Genomic DNA, 12,717 nt, shown 5'->3' with positions numbered 1-12,717 from the left:
CAGTTTGGACAAAATTCCAAATACCTTTCCAAAGATATTCCATTCACAAATGGGATGGGCATAACATCACAGTGGCCTTGACTACTGACCACCAAGATCTAATCAGTTCATTCCTGAGTGCAAGTGAATATTTGGGGCAGATTTAAGGAATATTTCATTCAGAAAATACATTAATCTGTAGCGACCTAATGTTTGATCTTTGACCATCAACGTCTAATGACGCCATCTCGATGATAGGGCTTACCTACAAAGGAAAACCTAAAACACATCTTCAGTATTAGAGATCATGCCATACCAGAAACATTAGCACACAGCTTAACGTTGTGTGCTTCGTTATCCTTAAAACATCATTCTCTTCTTTTTATTATTATACTGACCCCATCCTCACGATTTCTTTAAACACATCCCCTATCAGTTGCCCATTTTGATATACTATATTAGTCAAAATGTATCACGCTACAATTAATGCAACCATGCTCTGCCTGGGCTGTAAAGATCTCTCTCCATGTGCTTTAAAACCAAGCAGTCTGTCCCCAGGAGTTAATTATCTCATCCATTGGAAAAGACGGCCTGGATCTCATTACTGGAACAAACTGAGAACAAATTGGAAGCCACTTGCACACACCCCTACTCTTGCTCTTTAAGGGGCTCATTTTTATAGACTCTGAATCTATTAATTATTCTTTTATACAATTTATTTATTTATTCATTGTTTATAAATCAAGTTCCTCTAATACTGGTGTGCTCAGATCACAACTGATTAATTTAAAGGTGATTTTTGTGCTGCCTATAATTAATCCCTCCACTGTAATAGATATATACAAAACATCCTCATGCAAAGATTAACTAATAGAACATCTGATGTATGTATGAGTGTGTCTCATTCCCCAAGTATTATCGGTGTACTCTATCAGAACCAAGTAGTGTGAGGGGCTAACAAGTGGAGAGAATGGCAGTGCATCCTAAAATCAAGTACGATTAGGCGTAGCGATCCAACAAGGGTAATTACTATGGCGCTGGAGGTGGTAAGCTGGGGAGTGACATGGGGACGCCGGGGGCTTGAATGTGTCAGAGACGGCCCTACGTCGTTTGTCACGCTCCAGATTTGCATTTCCAGCAGCGAGGGCACAGAGAATCAAGGGTGAAAAGATGTGGCCTGAATAATCAGTAACTGCACCTTGAATTAACAAGCAACTGAAAAGGGGAGGGAACATTGTATGGGAAGATACTGAATAGCCAGCTTACATTGTGACGTGTTCAAGGCAGGTTTGATTTGCAGCAGTAATTTAGGGGTCCCTTTGAGCCGTGTCAGCCCTTTCATAGACCTCAATCCAAATCCGTTAATGGCCATCTTAGGGTCCCTCCCTACTCCTTGTGATCGAGTATACTACACAGCACCATCTTAAATATAACCCTAAGGAAGCATATTGATCTATGTGTCCAGAAACACAGGTCCTAAAGCCCAGTCAACCTGTTCTTGGTGTGTGTGCACAGGCAGAGGCGTGGGAGATGCGCTGTCCCAAAAGCACTTTATTAGCATGGTCATAAAAGTGCCAGTGACTCTAAAAAACAGCAAGGGTCAGACCCCCACCTTCACTTTCAGTTGCCTGCATGCTGCCATGCTCCTTTGTTTGAGTTTGTACATGGTAGATTTGCAAAGTGGATCCCTTTGGTGGCATAATCAGTTTCCTGCTGAGCTAGCTTTTCGCTCAAGCCCCAAAGCCTTTTGCCCTTTAGATCTTACGCTCCACCTCCACGCTTTAATCGTATGTATATACAATGTTTTAAGGCCATCCATCTTTTCTCCTTCTACTTTTTATTTTTCCTACGTTTCCTCAGTTGTCAGGAGTAAAATTATGCATCAGTCTCTTATGTTGTGGCAACAGCTGCCCATGCAAAGAAAAAGAGTGACTGAATGGTGTAAATAAAAACCTCCACAAAAAGGTTATCCCCTCATATTGCTTTCAATAACACAGGGAATGAAGTCTTTGTTCAAGCTGATTGCATGACCACCTCTTTGTTGCACTTGACATAGCACTCCACAGTAGTATGCAGCTGAAGACTTTAAAAGAATACGAACAAAACTCGATCCCCCAGCGTGCTCTTTAGTTCAAAGCCATATCTTTCTTTTGTTTGTGAGAAGTCAGAATTAAGTAAAAGAAAATTAACATATAAATGCAACCAGAAATTATTCATACTTAAACATAGTTAACTAGTGACCTGGAAAAAGAAGAGGGCATGACTATGTTGACATTGAATTACAGGTAAACTAGAATATAGGCACATTTTCAGCTAGTAGTTCTGAATAAAAATTCAGACTTTCACTACATGAGATTTTTGCCATTAATGCTGAGGCACGGATGACAATCGACTTTTTATTTGTCTTTTAAACATAGGGTGAGCGGATGAACCAAAAAAGTCTTGTTCCTGAAATAAATTCAGTGTGCAGATGTTTCACAATTGTAGCCGTGGCACAGAAAGAATGATAGACTGCCATGATGACAAAACTGTCAGCGTCAAATAAGAATATAAAATGGAAAAAAATTATATAACAAAACAAAATTCTTTATGGTCATTCTCAGTAGATTTCCATTTTAAGACTCACACTCATATGACAGTCTCTTTGGCAGACGTAGAAGGCAAAGAAAGAAAATCTTCATGTCAAGAGAGACGGAAGAGAACTCACGTTCCCGCACAAACGCAAGCTGTGATCATGGCTTGGAGAAAAGACAGTTTTTGCAAAACTTCCCATTCATAATGAATAGTCAGGCACACAAAACACTGTGTTGGCACACTCAGCCAGGCTGCTTCAGAGTGCTTGTTAAACAAACTGGTCCCACTGGCTGCATGTGCACTGTCACTGTGACTGGTTGTGGGTCTCTTGCTGAAATGCTGGTGATTTCCCTAGCCACTGGGCATGATGCTGTGACAATGCCAACTGTGGCCAAAAGAGCTGGATTGTAGCACTTTAAAAAGATGCAAAAGAGCGACATTAGGTACAGGACAAGGATAAAGGAGTGGCGAAATGCAAAACGAGAGCTAAGTAAACCCTCAATGATGGTTGGGAAGAAACAGCCTGAGGGTAGTCCAGCAACTAGCAAAATGGCACAGGAGAGAAGGAATTTGTCTTTGAAGCAGGAGCAGCCCTAAAGCTCCATCACCCTCAAATAGGCAGCAGGTCTTCTGCTTTTGTGCTTTCCCCCAGTTTATTCTCTCCACATCCTAAGCTTCTTAACACTCTAGCCAAATTTGCTTCATCTGTTAAATTCATATTTACAGCAATTGTACTGCAGAAGATAAAGAATGTAAACCAAATCCATTTATGGTGCTGAATCCATTGTTGTTGAATTAAAAAAAAAAAAAAAGGAAATGGGAGATTGTAATTTCATGCCTTGGATTAATGTGTTATTCCCTCAATGATTAATGTAAAGCATGAAATTTGAAAGCTTAAGTGAAAGTGATATGCTTCGAATCAAAGAGACAATTTGGAACAAACCTTCCTCAACTTTCTAGTTAGGAAAAGTACAGTTAAGGGTTTAAAAATATGTTGGATTTTTTTTATTCATTTCCTGGTAAACTTTTCAGTGGATGTGGCAATTTGGACAGTAAAAATAAAAAGTTTTATATTCCCCAAAGGGAGATCTCCTTCTATAGGAACCGATAAAAAGTATTAGCAGTAGAGGTTTGTCTATTAGTCTTCTCTCTTTTCTGCTATCAGGAAAAGAAATGAGAGGCCTCGTTAGTATCTTATGTTGTTGAGCTGGAGTTATATTCATACATTCTTCTGTGACAATAGGAAATGAATTTCTCTGTTCCAGTGCCATTACGATCTGTCAGCTTCCAGGAAAACTATTCTCCAGTCATCCATCCTTCCAGCCACTGCAAGGAAACATAGCATTTTCTCCTGCTACGACCCAATAGCAACAGAAAGGGAAAACACCCTCAGAAACCACAAGCCCTCCAGTAACTGTCATTTAATTCTGTCTGGTTTCCTGTGCTGTGATGTTGGACGTGGTTGGTTATTCCCAATATTTTCTTGTGTAACGATTCAAAATTCCACCATAAAGATAAACCCTAATAACCAGGAGGAAATTACTGTCATTAAAGCCTTCCTCATAACATAAAAAATAGTTCAGAGCCGCTAAATTAAAACCATCACTGTGTAAATGTTTTAATTTGACCTTTTTATAAGCCATTTAGTTGTTGTTTGTCTTTTGACATGATATGTGTGAGGCTCTGAGCTATGGCTGAAAGAGCTGCAATTTAGCGATGCATAGTAAATTAATGCACAGTTGCTCACAATTAAGCATGAGCTCTCTGGGCACTCTGACAGAGCACTTTGCATCCAGTATTTAATAGCACTATCTTTGTTAGTGACCCATATCAGTGCACTTGCTCATGAGCATCTGAGTTTAGAGGTGTACAGAGAGGCCTTGAACTGCTTGTCAATGAGCTGCATTTGTTGAAAGCAGTCACAGTCGTGCCCCAGCTTTAGCATTATTTTAATGAAAACACATAAAAATGATTAGAACAACCCACCACAAACTTACATAAAAACATTTTTCATCAGGTATAGTCAAGACTTAGCATAGGCGCTTATTCCCCAGTGCAAACAAGGGCATGTGTACCTAATCCTTCCCTTTAACCCTGTCTCTACACAGTTCCACTCCCACTTCACAAACTTAACACACTGGTATTGCAGCTAAAACCAGTAACATTTACTGAAGAGATTACAGTGTCACTGCTACTCTAATTATATTTTTCCGCTCCCACAGCCGCTACATTCTCCTAACACACAGGCATGCACACATTTAAACTTGTACTTTCATGCAAGCTTAGACACGTACGTATCCACAGCTACAATGAAAGATACACAAATACATAGTGGCAGCTTCAATGTAAATGAATTACTCCTTTTCCCTCTCAATTCTGCTCTGACTGACAAAACTAACAAAGCTCTACATGCTTTTGTTCATTTGAAGGATGAATCCTGTGGCATGATCTTCTCAATCAATCCCAGCATAGTCATATGTGGTGTACGTCTCATCATTGCTGTCTGTCATCCGATGAGAGCAGATTTCTATTAGGAGGCATTTCCATAAATCTAAATTGTAAAGGGCCTTAGTGAGAGCAGAGCAAATCCTCAGTGGGCAAAGAAAACAAACAAAGCAGGATGTCAGGGGAGACCACAGGATCAGATATCTACCTCAGCTCATACACAGATTGAAATTGAATCAGGCTTTTTTTGATTGACATCATACACATTTTATCAAATCGAAGGACCTTAACTACTTTTGACGCACGTGGTGGATGCTGCGCTGTCCTCGCACTTTGAAAGTCTGTATAATAGTATAATGGAAGCTAGATGTGGAGAGATCCATTTAAGTTAAAGTAGATGGGGTGTGTTTCAGTGGTTTGCGTATCTGAAATTGAATCACTTTCCTATGAATTACTGAAGAAAGGAAATTTGCAAACACACAGCTCACAATATTTTGAACACCTGTAAAAACAGTAGCATTTTGTCCTTTCAAGAGGTTATCGTGAACTGAGCAGAGAAAGAAGCATTTGAATAAAATCAATTCATCTGATCTCTTACATGACATTATGAATTTAGGCAGTTCAACTCGTAACTACCAATAGCTCTTCTCATATCTAAGGCTACTTCATAGTGGCCAAATCTCAATGCAAATTTAAGAGTCGGTGAAGCAGACAAATGAACTTGGCAAAATGTAGGACTTGGCTGGTGCGCCAGGTAGCAGGTGCAAAGGACAGCTAAAGGGGTATTGGTCTGAACGAGTGGGCAATTGCGCGTCTTGTGAGTAGAAATGAAATGCATGAAAGGCTCAGTTCGTCTTGCCTTGGTGAAATCAGATTGCATAAACTCTGTGCTGTAGCACCGAACATAAGAGAGGTAAAGGCAGCCGAACCAAAAAAGATACAGATGACATTAAACCAAGCAATACCACACTCCAGCGCAAACTGCGTGTGTGGATGCAAGCAGCTGCATCATCATAGCATGTGTCTGTGTACTGGTTTGCATTGATTTACTTAAAAAAAAAAAAAAAAAAAAATCAGCAGACTTTCCCCGCAGAGGCGTTATCTGCCTGTAGCTGCAGTCTGCTAAACAAAGCATGGACTCTGACCTTTGGTGTGCAGCTGCCAAGTCAGAATAAGGCACCGATGGACTGAACCTTCTGTCAAAAAAATATCATGCCAAATCCACAGTGAAACACCAGCAAACTGATCTGCAAGTGGGGAGAAATGTGTGAATTTAAGTACTTCTTCCATACATGTTCCACATGTGTGTGAAACACTGCAGGAAGACCTTCCATATAATGTGTAGTAATATGAATTTTCTCCATCCACAGCTTCATCATTTGTTCAACTGGGATCATAGTCCTAAGGCATGGCTCAGTGGTCAAGGTGACTAATGCTGAAAGGGTCTAAGAAAGAAGGAGACAGAGGGAAATCGAAACCCAAAAGAGGGATAGAATCAATGATGGTGTATGAAAAAGAGAAAGAATGTCAAGTACTGCTGCTAGTTGACAAGGCTGTTAGAGACTACGGCAGCCATAACTCTAGAAGTTGGCATGGTCTCTCCATTATCTGGAGAACATTGGCACAACATGGCTGGCACACTCAGGCTACAGGAAGATCAATCAAAAAGTGAAAGGAATGAGGAGGTCAAAGATGAGTGAAATCTACACAGGACTATTCTTTGGTCTAAATGTATAATAGATCTACTCATTACATGACGAGACCTGTTATTTCATTCAGGAAATGCAGAGGGGGAGAAGGAATGGTTATACAAGAGATTTTGGAGGAGAGGAAAAAATGATGTGCATCCTGTCAGTCAAAGTAATCCCTTCATTTTCTACTGCTACCGTTTCATCTAAGGACTGTATGATATAGCCTAGAGCTCTGTAATCACACGCTGGTTGAAAGGATGAGGCTACTCTGGGTTGGCTAACAACCAGGCACTATAAACTCAGCAGGAAACGCACTTTTCTGTTGAACTGCTCTACAAACATGGTCACTATGGATCCCTGCATGGTTTACAGAGGATAGGCTATAGATAAGGTAGTATGTGGGTTTAATTTTGATTATAGCGACAAGTATTGCCCAACAACCAGGGCTGTGGTGTAACTTAGAACAGTGAGAATGTGATCTGTGATGTAAGAGAAATTTATACTGCTGTGCCAGATATAGCTCTATCAATGCTAAAAATCAATAATATCCCAGTGCAATTAAAATAACAGTTGAGCATGTGACCTCAGTTTCTGTGAATGCTCTGAATGCCAGAAGAGTTGGCTGGCAGGATGCACAGTACCGGCATTGAAGGACAAAAAGGGGGGGGGGGGGGAACTAACTACATTATGCAAAAAAAATCATATAAACACCCATCGCTCTTCCATGAACTTTATGAGTCATTTTTTTTTGTCTGATAATAAACACAAGAGTCACTCAGTTGCTCATTTCCGCAGTGTGTACATGCTGCGTTTATACGAGTTGTTGTTCTGTCTGTGTCAGTGCGCATGCGGCTGATTTAATTCCTTGTGCTTATCCAGGACAGCAGACAGCTTTCTTTGGGACTATTCTGTTTACAGCTAGCCACACTCCTCCATGGAAATTTTAACAAACACAGCAAGACTGTATAAACAAATGCTTCTTCTTACAAAAGTGAAATGTTTTTTGCTGTCACACTGAAAGCATGAACCTACAGCTGTCACACTGGGTCTATGATTTTTTTTTCCTTCCATTCTAAGCTTCAGCACAGATCTCAGTTCTCTCAAACCCCAACTCTTAAAAGGGTCAGCCGCAGTTCTGTACAAACACGCTGGACTGTCTTATCGCAAACGTAAGGCTGCTACCTTGCAATGGCAGCACTTGTGAGAAGTTAAACCGCCTAACCCTAATGACCCACTCTTCTTTCCTGCCACAGTGAGTGCAGAAGTATAACAGTCATGCTTTGTCCTCACAAAGTCCAATCCTTTTTGCAATAAAACCTGAATAAACACTGAAGTTTGACCAAAGGCAAACAGTGTCTCTGTTTACAGTGGCAAAGATAATGAGACTTTAAAACCTGTGACCTTAATATGGAAACATATGAAAAAACCTATAAACATATGTAACTCATTTTTTGTCTGGTAATCTAATTAACATTTGACCAGTAAAGTATCAAAGCAAACTTAAGTTAATGTTGTGGTATTTTTTGTGAACCCCTACAGGATGAAAAGAAACTTTTACCCATTGTATTCACAATCGGCTTTGACCACAAGCATAATGTTGTGTGCCTCTCGAATACACACTACTGTCTAAGGACCATTAAAGCCTATTTTCGAGAGCTCTTTGCTTGGACACATAAAACAGATGCATTATCACACAGCTGAGCAGGGTTCAACCTCTCTCCTGTTCTCTCAGTCTGTTTCTCTCTCTACCTCAGCCTGGTCAAGGCCCTTCTAATTTCATCAGGGGTGATAAAACACCACAAAATCAGTCTGTGGTTAGTTACTTAGCCCAATCTCCCTTTGGACGAGAGGCAATAACAGCATGTGGTGAGGAAATTGGGTGCTTATTCACACAGAAGGATACATGCCGAGCAAGCAGAATGGCCTGGTTACTGTCAAGACTGTGCACAACAGACCACAAACAAAAACAAAGGTAGTGACTGTCTGTCTGTACACTGAAAATAATCATCAGGTATAAAGCGAGCAGAAAGGAGATGAATTGGACCCAAATGTGCCACAGTTCCCACATCAAAACTGCAACCACCTGCAAACTTTGCTCCACTAGGAGATCTTTACTTTTAAATCAATTAAGAAATGCTTAATTTCAAAGGCTGATTTGAAAGCTTTCCAAACATTTCTCAAATGGGTAAAGTACAAAGCAAAGCAAAGTTACACTGCTACTACAGACCACAGCTCGCAGGAAAGCTTACACTACATTTGTATGCAAGTCCAACTAGGGTTTGCAATGAATATGAATAATAAAGCAGTAGTGAGTGCTGCAGTAAGCATTAACTCAGTCTTGCGCATGGTGGGCGTATAACAATCCACCTGATCGTCCTCAGGGGTGCAGCAGCTGCTGCCAGGCTATGCCAGGACAGGACTGAATATGATGGGACAGAGCACAGAGAGCAAGCCAGATGACTGACTGAGTGAATTGCTGGATCAGTGCTGAAGCACACACGCATGCCTTCCGGCCTGTTCCATGTGAGCCCCGTACAGGATGCAGTTCTGGCTGGGATACGGTGGAAAATCAGCACTTGCTGGTTTCCTGTCAGATAGTGTCCTGAGAATCTAGCAGGCATATCACCAAGGCAAACACTTTTCTAATAAACACACACAGAACAAAGATTGTTATAAACTTTGCTAAACATATGAGATGTTTATTTAGAAAAACTCTAGTACACAAATAAAACATGATACAGCTGAAGTACAAGCAAATCTGATAAGAATGCTGCCTGCACAACAGTCCGCGTTGACTAACGATACTGGCTGATCACAGATGTATAATCTAACAGATATAAGCCAAAACACTTTTTTAGTAGAGCATACTGCAGATTTGTGCTGCAGTTTAGAAATGGTGAAAATATTGGTTTCTGGCATCTGCTGCTATTTGTCTTGTTAACTGCTATTGGCAATATTAACTAGTGGCTGTATGTTCCATTGATTCTGTAGTCCTTACATCTGTGATGCAGATACATAAACTTAGATTATTAATATTCTGCTCATTCAGCCCACTTTCATGGTGTCTGTCAAAACTGATGGCGAAACGTCCTTACACACAAGATGCCACTTACTGTATGTGATAACCTTGTCTGTCTACTTTGATGGACAAGGTATCACATACCTGATACTGAGGGGTCACTTCCAACTTGTCATTTGTCAACAAGAAGGGTTAGTTTCGAAGGAGTGTGTTTGAACCGGTACCATGAATGTTTCCTAATCCTAATGTTAGTAAGGTTTTCTTTTAAAAAGCAAGGCAAGGGAGAAAAAAAAATAGTGCAAAACAAAACGGACCAAATGTGAAATGAACCAGGGTCTCTTGAAAATATCCTGCCCCACCCATGCCAACCTCCTTATGAGGACTTTGCTTTAATATGGAAATGTTATCCTTTAAGTGTCTCATACAGCCACAGCTGAAGCATACGAGTGGAGCTAAAAGACAATTTCCATATACTGGAGAGATAAAGGAAGAGTCCTACAAGCTGCGTTACACAGAGTGTTGGGATGTAAAAAGCTCCATTTACTCATGTGTTGACTGGCTGAAGCACTTTCAAACAATTATATTTTCTTTCAATAATTATTTTTTGTTTCGCTGCCACAAAAAGACTAATTAACCATTTTCTTTCAAAAGTCATCAGGCTATTGACCAAGTTCTTATTTTGATCACTGAAAAGCATTTCATAATCTGTGTATTAGGCATATAGTACACATCTTCCAGGCCGCTTAGATCAATTTTTCCAAGCATCAGCATACGCACTGTGATGAAGTACAGGGATCAGTAAAGAGATCCAATACTCGCCATGTTGAAAGCGGCGCCACGGACACAAACGACCAGGGAATAGTAAAGATCTAGAGACTTCACTTGGCTAGCTTGCTTGTTGCTTGGTCCACTCTGCTGCTGCGTCAGCTCTGGGCTGGGTATTGTTCTTTTTGATGAACTACGGAAATGTAAACAGCCTAAATGTCAATATAATTGACTGATGTAACCACAATAACTACACACCAATATTATTTACAAGCAAAGCATGTGTGTGAAATGCCTATAATGTACACGATCTGTGACTACAGAGCTGCTCTGAGTGTGTCAGAGCTGTATGAAGAGCTACTATAGCCATTCTGGGAATAAGTGCTTCACACTCATTTTCACAGGCCAGAGACTCCCGAGTCTCTCTCCCTGCTCTTGCTGCAGATATAACATGTAGACAGGCAGGCCATCTGTATTCTTCAGGCAGACACCAGAGACCATATTTTATATGTGGCCACCCAGCCTTATATAACCGTCTGTCAGTAGTGTTCTTGTACGACATCTTGATATAGTCACCCAAAGAGCAAAGAGGTTTGGCTCTCTGGAAGGCATAGCGTAGAAGTAATCGCATATACTTGCATGTACATAAGTAGGTCTCAACGGGGTATTACAACAAACAAAAATACAAAATAAATAAATAAATAAATAAATCAGAGAACGAATTTCCCAAATCCAGCTGAAGTATTAACTAGACTGTAATTCTAACAACGCTTTGACTGCATGTAAAATGTTGGGCATGAGAAATACTTGGATAGAGGACTTATCTTGGAGTATTCTGCCTTTCCTTAGTCACCAAATCACTTTTACAAGCCCAGCCTCCCCCTTTCTCAAGCTAAATGTAGCGGTTGTATTCTGAGCATTAAAATTGATCAAAGACTAATCTCTGCTAGAACGATGATTAAAATTACCATCTGTCTCCTTGTTAAGGGCGTAAAGTAAGCAGGGACCGGATCCCAGATTGCAAGATGCAGAGACATAAAGACAGAAAGTCAAAAAAGAAAAGTGCAATAAACAGAGGAGAGTGTGAAAGGAAAGACCAAGAGAAACAAAGACACGACTCAAAAACAGACAGAGGAATAATAAATGAACATAAATCAAAGAAACGAGCTTTCCTAACTTGGTCACTATGACCAATGCCAAACCAAGACTCTGAATTCCTCTGTGGCAGCTTCTCCCTCAGTAACTCTTTCTTTAGGCCGCACACATAGATGATGAAGCTCAGGGAGAAATGCTGTGGCTTCACTACTTTAAATGTGATCATAGTCTGCAGGTTTAGTAGAGCAGTAAAATGAAGTTTCAACAAGTAGGCCAGCTCGGTGCATTCAACAGATAAATCTCACTGAACTCTTTCAATGATTAGTGTGCTATTGCAGAATATATGATGAAACTAAAGCCCACAATGGAGTCACCATAAACACAGCAGTGGGCAAACAGAGTATTTCTCTCTATCACCAGATTCTGTCATTTCTTAGTTGGGGGATATGGGGAGGCAAAACACTGGATCGAGTACTTAGCAGCCACCCTTTTTAGCCAAACAAAACAGCCCTGCTGGTGCTGCTTCCCATAAACTACATCAGCAGTAGAGAAAACATATAATCATACTCCAGCAAAAAACTGCAATAACAGGAAAGAGAAAAACGATAAAAATCGACTATTTGCTACCCTCGAGAAAATGTAACCAAGGGGGGGGAAAAAGCCCCATTCAGCATTTCATCAGTAACATAAATAGGAGCAGCTGGGGCAGAATAACATGCTGAAGTGGGCTAATTAGGACACTTGGTGGTTGGTTCACTGCTGTTTCAGTCTGCCTAGGACCCACTAAGAAAGAGTGTGTTTTCCCATTAGTCTGGAGTATTACACTTCAACACACACCTACATCATCTACAAGGATGTAGATGCAGATCCGGTGAGATCACCAAAGCATGGTTAGTCAGCTGATCCCAGGTCTTCAGTTTTCCTTAACTAGCCCAGTGCAAATGTTCTCAGTGGGTTTGTTTTTTTTATACCTCTCTCTGGCAAATGGTGCCCTTCACTCCTACGAAAACAGCCTTGTCTTCCGGTTCCGTCACTCCCTTCCAGCTTCCTCTTCTCTTCCTGTCTGACTCGGTATCACAAGCAAAAATCCCAGACCTCCCTGTTTCTTCCTTTGTTTTATAAAAGAGGCTGGGAATGCTGCATTTCACT

The 12,717-nt window shown here is 40.6% G+C and overlaps 1 protein-coding gene across 2 annotated transcripts in view; it reads right to left on the bottom strand.

The window, feature by feature from the left end:
* plxna2 (plexin A2) overlaps positions 1–12,717 on the bottom strand; it is a 160,186-nt gene that overhangs the window by 136,521 nt on the left and 10,948 nt on the right. The gene's annotated exons all lie outside the window — the stretch shown is intronic.

Source organism: Pundamilia nyererei, unplaced genomic scaffold (assembly GCF_000239375.1).
Source record: "Pundamilia nyererei isolate P.nyererei 1_Seehausen unplaced genomic scaffold, PunNye1.0 scaffold00235, whole genome shotgun sequence".
In the NCBI taxonomy this organism is placed as follows: domain Eukaryota; kingdom Metazoa; phylum Chordata; class Actinopteri; order Cichliformes; family Cichlidae; genus Pundamilia; species Pundamilia nyererei.
This window is presented reverse-complemented; position numbering and strand designations above follow the sequence as displayed.